The following is a 10,537-nucleotide window of genomic DNA, read 5'->3' on the forward strand; positions in this document are numbered from 1 at the left end:
TTGAACAGTGAAGAAATCTAAATCAATTTTCACTTAGACATACTGATCGTTCATCTACCTGGAAAATGGCTGCTGGCATCTGTCAGTGAAGCATGTCATGTTGCCACCAGCATGTTAGCCCGCTGGACTGGCTGGAGTGAGTTAAAGGGGGGGCCTGCAGAGCCTTTACTATGGGGTAACAACACTTCATATTTTATTTTTACTAATAAGCAGTCATGTTGAAAATTACATAATTCAAGAGCTTTCAAACCAAAGTCTGTGAGAACACATCTGCCAGCTGAGTTTTGGGGCATGAGAATCTGCCAGTGTGAAAGCCAACGCATTCTTCTGAGTGTCTGGACATGTCTGAGAAATCAAAATATGAGCAGAATACCCAGGACTCAGTGAACCTTACTGCTTCACCATAGCAAGGAAGTTTGCCAACATAGATTCTGAGTTATGCCAAGTTGAAAAAAGGACAATAACAAGACAATAGGTTTAGGAGGCACTGCTACTATTCTTACTTACATCTTATTCGCAGATAGAAACATTTTGATAAAATTAATTTTAAAACATATCAAGCAGGATTGTCTCTGCACTCACTGAAGGTGTGTCGGCACAGGTAGCCGGCTTAACCTTTATTGTATGCGGCTGTTTCATCCTTTTATACCTATTCTGCACAGTGTTCTGGTTCAATGTGTTGCCAGGTGATGAAAGAAGTAGACATAGATATCCTTTGGGCCTCACCTCTAACCATGCAGACGAAAAGGTATACTATTGTGAGCACCTTAAATGCTGAGGGGATATAAAATAGGTACCATCCAGTGAAAATCAAGACAGGGTGCAGCCTTAACATGCTAGACTGGTAAGTCACATTACTATATTGGGTTATATGTTTATCTTCTTTTACCTGCCACTTGATAATAACGAGGTGAGATGATATATATGGATAATGAGGAGGAATGATAATTGAAACCTGCACCAGTACGTCCCTAAAGTTGGAAGAATTTAAATGGACGCACCAAATGCTGGTGTACTTGGGATCATTGTCCTGTTGCATGACCCAGTTTAGGGCCAAACTTTAGCTGTTAGACAGATGGCCTCACATTTGGCTCCAGAATAATTAGGTATACAGAGGAGTTTGTGGTTGACTCAATGACTGCAAGGTTTCCAGGTCCTGTGGCTGAAAAACAAGCCCAAATCATCACCCCTCCACCACTGTGCTTGACAGTTGGTATGAGGTGTTTGTGCTGATATGCTGTGTTTGGTTTTTGCCAAGTGTGGTGCTGTGCATTATAGCCAAACACCTCCACTTTGGTCCTGTCAAAAGGACATTGATCGAGAAGTCTTGTGGTTTGTCCAGATGTAACTTTACAAACCTAAGCCATGCTACCATGTTCTTTTTAGAGAAAGATGCTTTCTCCTGGCAACCCTTCTAAACAAACCATACTTGTTCAGTCTTTTTCTAATTGTGCCTTCATGAACTTTAACATGCTGAGGCCTGTAGAGTCTGAGATGTAACTTTGTGGTTTTTTTGCAATTTCTCTGAGAATTTGCTGGGATGTCCACTTGTGGGAAGATTGGCAACTGTGTTGAATGTTTTCCACTTTTGAATAACCTCTCAGTACAGGCTTGTTATGGGCCAATTGGGGAGATCCCACCTAGCTCTGAAATTGGTTGATATCTGTGCTCTTGCAGCTCCCATTGAGTGAACCTATATCATATCACTACCGCATGAGGGGTACCTCACCTTGGCCCCACATATAGCTGCTCCTCCCAATAAAAGTGCACCTGTTTGGGCGCTTGAAATACTGAAGAGGGAGTATGTGTAACTAAGTTTTGTATATAAAGATATATTTTTCACAAATGTAATATCTTCGTGAATAATATACTTTATGTCAGGGACAGAGAGGCAGACATGTCTAGAGCAATACAGTTATATAAAATGTTTGTATACATAGTTATAAAAATTCGATACATTATCTGTTTTGCCATAGGGAGTGAAAAACTTCTTTTTTCAGACCCTGATAACCTTATACTTGGGTTCAAACAGGTGCAACTGCTCCCCTTTTATCACACAGACACTTCTATACACAACCCTGTTGTTTTCACAGGTGTCAGAAAGGCATGGAGTGCTGACCTTATGATGCTCCTGGTACATCTGAAGGCATGACCGGTGACCTAAAATTAAAGGGCATCTAAGGCTTCAAATATTCTATGTTTGCCCATTTTTAGTATAACATTTGTGTTAAGTGCCATATTAGATGCAAGTACTTTATGGATCATCAGTACATATTATTGACACGGAGCCCATGTTGGATGGAGAAACAGCTTGCGTAATTTTTCTGTGAAATGCTCGAGGCATCTCCCTCATCCTACTTATTCACAATCTCTTCTCTCTCTAAATCCCAACCCCCTTCTCTAACAAGAAATGGATCCCATGATAACATGTGCCGAGAGAGCCCCGTTAAAAAACGACTGCCCTCCTTGTAGTCCTATGTAATATTTGGTTTCATGCAGGAATACGGCTTCAAAAGTAAGCCCTGCTTTTCCTGAGTTGTGAATGCTGAATGAGGGAAATTACAACGAAACAGAACAGTAAAACCATCCAACATTAGTTTGCCATCCTGTCTCGAAAGTGCCCCTGATACCATTCACAACAACATGGAACAACATGGTGCTTACTGGAATACTGAATCCATCTCAGAGACAAGGAAGTTCATAATAAATAATGTTCTTCCCATATAACAATCATCGATTCACAAGTGAATTCTTTCTAGCTGCCTTTTGATTTTCCTATGGTGATTTTTTTCTTGGATAAATACAAAACTAACCAGACATCTGAAAGCATTAGTGTAAACAAGTATAGGCCCTATAATCAACGAGCATGGCTTATTACACCTAATATTTTATTTATATGAGGGTAGAGGGGTGTGATATTCATATATTTCCATAGCTATACACAAAATATCAAATATATTTTTTCAATAACTATACAAGTATGTAACAGTAAACAACATTGTTCATGGGAAAGTCGGTCATGTCCAAAGTCAACAGAACATGGTTTATTAAGTCTAACTAAAACACGTTTTTATGCTCTTGGTTCTCCTTTGGTCAGAGGCAATAAGCATACCAGATCATTGAGCCGTTAAACGAGGTTTTATCGGCGCACATTACTAAGCTTAACTGTCCCATAACATCAACTAAACCACATACATTTTATGAAAGCGGACAGCCTAAATTCAACACTGGCATACATCTCATTGGGCAAATCCCCAACGAGGAAAGGATTCTCACAGGGAATTAACAGATATTGAAAATTCTACAACCCTATATTTATAAATAAAATCTAAAAATGCATGTCCTGTGCAGACTAAAAGTGCACTGTTTTACATGCAAACTGGAACACTCATGGACACGTCCTATACTAATATAATGCACTGGAAATAACCCAGAAAATATAAAGGAATCCAGCGTAGAGTTGAAAAAAGATAAGAAAAAGTACTTCAAGCTCAACCTTTCCAAGATATTCTTATTTATATTGATCCACGTTGAAAGCAAACACCCCTTTTTAAACAGATACCGATTTTGGCCAGGAGGAAAACGTTATTTGTAAGTCATTGTGAAGTCACAATGCAAATATTAATAATCACTAATTATATAAGTATTATTAGTAATAATGTTTTCTGGTAAACTTTTGAGCACAACTGTACAACTCCCCGACCCATCGTATCTCTTAAGACTTTGTCCCACAACTGCTTTTCAGAAATGTAGCCTTCATATTTTTCTTAAGAATAACCAGTGTTTTCTCAAAACATAAGTACATTTGTATAAGTAGGAAGCCTTTCTTACTGATCTAGATACACTGAAATAGTTGTGGGAATGCCTCCTTGCCTAGGCAAAGGAATGCCCCAAAAAATAAAAACAAAACAATGAAAGGAAAAATAAAAGTTCTCAAAAGAAAGTATGCAAAGCCAGCACAGCTGTGTTATCAGATGGCCGGCTTCAAAACATGCAGAATGTAGATATCTCCACTGTTAAATGGATATATTAGTGTTGAGAATGCACAACACATATGCATGGCCAATAGCCATCATTGCAGTCTAATAAACTCAACTAAGGACTAGATAAGCATACACAAGCATCATGGCCTCTTTGATTTTCAGTAATGTATCTGTATTGATTTTTCTTCTGATACATATGGAAAAAATTATTTTGTTTTGTGTGCGCTTCCAAAACCCTTTTGGCGGTTTGCCATTTGGAGTTAGGAGGAGTGAGCTATTTGAATTAACAATTCCAGGACAGTAAATCACATTAACAAAAATAATCAAATTGTACAAGGAAAGATAATATTTTCCTGGCAGATGTGAAATAAAATAAAATTAATTATACATTATCAGGCTTGGGTTTTGATGGTGCCTCCTTGGTCAGTAATGGAACTTCTGAACAAATGTGCCAGAGTAAAGCTTAATCAGAGTTCTGAAAATAGAAAGTGTTTTCATCTCATAACGCAGCAGCATTCACGAGGATGCTGAAATTAAGTTACTTGATAAACTGAAAGGCACTCTGAACAAGCCATAGGAATCTATACACCAGATTACAAGAAGGACTTTTGCAGTAAGCTTCATTTCTTGCAGCTGGCTCTCAAATGGTTGAATATTATCAGCAAAATGAGCACTGATTTCATTTATTGTGAACTGAACACCAAAAACTTACACACCTCTGGGCTTTGTTTTTTCTTTTTCGAATATCGGACGGATGAATATAAAAGAAAAGTTTGGCAGCTATCAAAAAAAAATATATATTAATTAAGCAAATATGCAGCGTCTGAAAAAGCAAGTAGGGTGCTAGGTTGTATAGCGAGAGGCATTAGTGGCAAAAAGAGGTGATTCTGTCACTTTTCAGGTCAGGCGTCACCTAGAGCATTGTGTAAAGTTCTGAAGACTCCATCTCCGGAAGATATTGACATTTTGGACGGTTTAGAGGAGGGTGAGACAAGACCAAAGGATCTCAATACGCAAATCTTGGAAGAGAGAAGATATGGTAAAAAAAAAATTAAGCACATAAAAGGATTTAACAAGGTATAGGACATAAGTTTATTTCCAAGGAGGAGACGTGTTAGAACAAGAGATCATAATAAAAAACTACAGGGTCAGAGGTATACGTGTAATGTAAGGAAGTTTTACTTTACTGAGAGGGTGGTAGGTAAGTGGAATGCTCTCCTAGCATATAAATAGCCCAGTATATACCTGCCAGAAAATACACTCAGTGTGCATAATCCAGTGCTGTCAAAAACAGATAAAAAAGCCATAATTGGGACACAGAAAGAATGCAGCCTTGATATAAATACCACATAAAGTGTTTGTTAATCTTAACCTATGTTGGCGGTTGTGTGACTTGAGATCCAAGACAGGACTGCTGACCTTACCCAAGCAATTGTGAGGTGACTTTGTGGGAGCGGCAACGGAGGTCCATGCTGCAACAGCACAGACATCTAGCAATTTAACAGCCCCCAGGATGGTCAAGGAAGTTCAGAGGATCTCCCCAACAAGCTCCTAATACTCACTGCCTGCAAACGCGGGATGGTTGGGCAGTTTGGAGAAGGCAAGTAAAACAGATCAAAGAGTTTTAAGGATTAGCCCCAGGGAACAAAAAAATAAAAAACATATCCTGACCCAAAGCACCCAAAGAGTTAAATAAGATATGTTCACAGGAAAATGAAAGAGGATTCCTAAGCAATTGCCCATATTGTAACAGTGAGATATATACGTTTATCTCAGCGTTCAGAAGACGGGGTGGAGGGGTTCAACTGAAGATTAATCCGTTATTGTGAAAAAACGAAATATATATAAAGTGTTTCCTTGCCACTGCTGTGCATGAAAGGTGCAGTAATGGTCATTAATTCATAATAATAAGGTGAAAGCAAGTGTCTCACACGGGGGCTCAGGAGGAAAGGAGCATCCACTCCAACTGTGAAACCGAACATACAGAAGTTCAAAAGCTTTTGATAAAGCACCTGTTGTGCGAAACGCGTCAAGCAGTTTCTCTTTCCTTGAGGCTGGTATGATATTTCCCTTTTTTCACATATTTTTGAATATATTTTTCTTAGATCAATTTTTAATATGGGATCAAGCATCCAAATAAAAGATACATTTATATGGAGTGCCGGTGTTTCTATCTCTGTTCGGTTTTATAGTTCACAAACTAAATTAAGACATATACTAAAAAGTTAACTTCCGTCATAACTTCCTTTTCGTGGGATCTGCATGAAAATCAAATACCATGGATGTCTTTTTAAAACAGATTGCAGATCAGATTTTTATTTACTCCTTCCTCCGTAGAAATATAACAGGCAATTATTATGCCCGATAGCAATTTTTTTTACAATCTCCTTTGTTGAACTTCTTGTTCTAGCTCTGAAATCAATTTCTGGAAAAATAACGTCTCTGATAATTGCAGAATTACCATTGGGGAGCATTATGCGATCACATTAGCAATAGCTCTTCTTAAAACTCAGAATGGCCAACGTGGTTTACATGGCCATTAAAATGTTTTACTTACTTTTATATTTCATGAGAGCTTACTGAGGAAGCTATTTTTAAATTGTCATTGTTGTGTTTCGTCTGATCTCCTCACAGAAGAAAAACAAAATGCCAAGATAAAAATAGCTTGTCAAACAGCATTTGGAACAATCACAAGATACCAAATAAAAACATGTCCCCAGAGCCGCTCCAGTGAAGCAGGTAAGCAAGGTCAGGCCTAGGAATTATACATCTGCATCCCCCACCACCTTCCAGCTTATCTGTACTCAAAGGGGGGGGGGGGGGGAGTCCTATTTTTCCTGGTGGATTGTACGAGGGATGTTCAAAAAGTTTCCACACTTTTTTTAAACTATTTATATTAAAACAAATGACATCACTTTTCTACATAGTCCCCTTCCTTTGCGATGCAACTTTTTAACGCCATCAGCAAACAATGTTTTTGGTGGCACAGATAGCCACTGATGCACCACTTTTACATCATTATCATGCTTTCTGGCTTGTAAGGGTGGATCTTCTGCAGAAAATCATCACCTTCTTCGTAACAGGCCATGTGTCCGGAACAAACCTCTAAGCGCTTGCGGTTATGCTCCTCTGGCAAACACTTAACTTAAGGCTGACATAAATTTCCGCATCCTGCAACCTCCCGGCCCACGTGCTGCCCACAAAAAAGCGCATGATAGAACGCTGTTAGAATATTCTTTGTCTTGAATATCTAAGCTTCTCCAGTGATCAAACAGCAATCAAGACCACAGCTTCTATGTCTTATTAATCAGGTTTATTAGATAACAAATTATCAATTCATACAATACCAATGCTGGAACAAATGTTGATAAAAGGTACTGTAGGCTAAGTATCTTGGTGAGATGAAGATGAGAGCGTGGAAAGAGACCTTGTCCTTGTAGTCATGCCAATTTATACCCCTTTACATTTGGTTAGGGTATACGTAAAGGAATCCTATTGGAACAGTCATATGATACACCGGCATTCCACAGAAGACCCTCTAAACTACGTCACTTAATTGATACCATATGTTCCTAGCACTCAAGTTGCATTCAGGCCTAAAATGTGCAGAACAAAATAAAAGTATAAAAATGATTTCTTACACTTCCCCCTGTTTATGGTTATGTACCATAAATAAATGTTTGCTGTCCATTCATACAACATTCGTATCACATTCAGTGAGTGCAGGAAGATATGTAAACGATAATATTATAAAAAAGAATCTGTGGAAGACTGATGCATCCTACGTCTTAAAGTTTCCCTTAATATCATCTCTCCTTGCTTTATCTTTTCTCGAATAGTTAAATATGATTTTCTTATTCTACATAATAAACATATTTGAAAAATAATACATATAAAAGACACAAATAAAACAATAATAAATGGATGTAACAAAACATTGGTGATAGCGGAGCCAACAGATGATTTTGCCATAATTTCTGTTGACTTAGCAAAGTTTTTCCACCAAGATGTACCTGAGACTATTGACCATTCATGTTCTATGTTTTTGAGTTTACCTTGCTCATGTTGAAATACAATCTGTGCTTCTTTTAATTGTTTTTGCAAGACATTTAAAAATCCTACATCTTTCCTTATCTCATTTGCCCACTTTTGCCATGGAAATTCACTTACTTGTGATAAATTAAACTGTAGTGGCAAAACATTTAATTTTTGAGAATTAATTTGAGAAACATTAATCTGAGTTCCATATATATATATTGCTATTGGATCGCCATCAATACAATACAGACCTTTCGATAATATTTCTGTATGCGTACATTTAGAAAACATTGCTTTAATCAATTCCCCATTAGACATTACCTGTACACATACTCTACCTTTCTCTATAGGCGTTACAAGATCGTTAGATGTTTTCACACTTTTAATTGTACCTGAACATGAGCTCTGGTTATGAAAACATGAATGATATATAGTTTCAGCTTGATAAGACAAACAAATAATTTTGGACACAAAATGTAAACATGCAGACAAATCTAACTGTTCCGGTTCTGACATATCTGTGGAAAAAACAAAATCAGGATACTCTAATTTATAAAATAATAATTGTGTACTACTGACAGGTACTCCCAATACTCTCATAGGAAACAATGTTTCTTCTTTATCTGCCATAGGTATTAAACATGTACCTTCACATACATTATTACTGCATCCTATTACTATACTCAATAAAGCTACTTTGTTTATGATATGTTCCCAAAACCCAAATTTATCATCTTGTGTGTAGGTCCCTTTAGTCCAACTAAATAAATGTTTAGGCCCTATCGTAACATTTAACCTCACATTACTTTGTCTAGTGACGTTAATTCTAATGTTACAAACTAATAAGTACCCTTTCCTTACACCAAAACACACATGACCATTGAAATCATCAATTTCTCTTTTCTTCTTAATTATGTCTGGGAACCCTTGAGTATTGTTAAATTGTCTATAAATTGGTTGTCAAATCTGTATATCTTCTTGACTTCTTAGAACCATCAATCATCAGTATGGTCGCCGTCAGAACTGTGAGAAACAAAAAGGGTTGTCTCTTGTTGAATGTCAGATGTCTTTGCCATGATAGACTTTTTAATAATTTGCATTGTCCATTCGATTCTTACATACAACCTAAAAAACACAACAGATATGCAGCATCAAAATCTTAGCTGATACAAAACCTTTATTATTGTAGCACCTCACTATAAAACATGATGTAATGTTCTAATATGATTCTTAAGAAATTGTTTAAAATGATTAACATTAAAGACCGCATCATTTTATCAAATAACCAAATAGCAAATTATAACACATGAATTTGGATCATGAGATGAATTTAAGAATATGGACAATAGTAAATAATTAATACTTCAATTGATTACGGAAAAACATATTTGATCAATACAATACAATACATAGTAATCCTTTTTAGTCATGACGCAAAACCCTGTTCTCATGAACTAAATTAAGGTTTTGAATCAACCTGAGAAGCAAGAAAGGAAATATCCCTAACTTGTACTTCTGCAAATGATGGACACTATGTAGTTGCAGTTTAACATATACAACATATAACATTACAGGATCTTAACTTACAGAATAAAACAAAACACAAAACTTTAACATATAACACATCTGATGTTCATATAGTTTTTCTTATAAATAAATTAACTTATTCAAAACATCTTCATAGAAGACAGAGTGCAGGGATACAGTACGAATTAGAGTTAATTGCTATACTAGCTCCCTATATACTGAATCAACATAGATCTACGTATTATAGCTCTCGCGACACTTACAACAAACATACTCCTGTGTAGTTCCTGTATTAGGTAAATCTTCTTTATTAACTTCAATCTCCCTGATTTGCCTAATCATTGGAGTGTAAAGTAAATCTCTTTGAGGTGTTACAGCCCTGTTAGTATATACATTTGGATCTGAACTGTAAACAAATCCATTTGATTTTCTTTGCTCTTTTAATTTTTTATTATAGAGAAATTTGCGACATTGTCTTTTAAAATGTCCCAGTTTCTTGCAATAGAAACAGTGAAAAGACTCTTTATTCCAAAACCTGTGTCCCCTGGGATTCTGCATCTGGGTATGTTTAAATTCCTGAGGGGGAGAAGGGGGGTGAATTAAATGTGATCTGTCCTTTCTACCTATATCCTTGCTATTAACCATGTTAACTACAGACACATTCATTTTAACCCCTTCATGTCTGCATTCTCTCCTGATTTTATCAATAAATGCAGCAGCATCCTCAAGTGTTTGCATATCAGAAGCAATTGCTATGCTAGTAGGATCCAGGTAGTTAAACTTTTTAACAAACACCTGTATCATAGAAACAGGACATTCATCATCAGAAATGTTAAAAACTAATCTGTAAGCCTGCTCAAATCTTAACAAGAAAGAAAATGGATCCTCTGAAATTGTAGGTTTCAGATTTTCTAGTATATCAATTGTTGGATTGGTATTTCCAGTTGTAAACTTAATCAACTGCTGGAGTCTATCCTTATCTGTTCCAT

Source organism: Sceloporus occidentalis, unplaced genomic scaffold (assembly GCF_023333645.1).
Source record: "Sceloporus occidentalis isolate IW3139 unplaced genomic scaffold, rSceOcc1.0.p SCAF_204, whole genome shotgun sequence".
Classification (NCBI taxonomy): domain Eukaryota; kingdom Metazoa; phylum Chordata; class Lepidosauria; order Squamata; family Phrynosomatidae; genus Sceloporus; species Sceloporus occidentalis.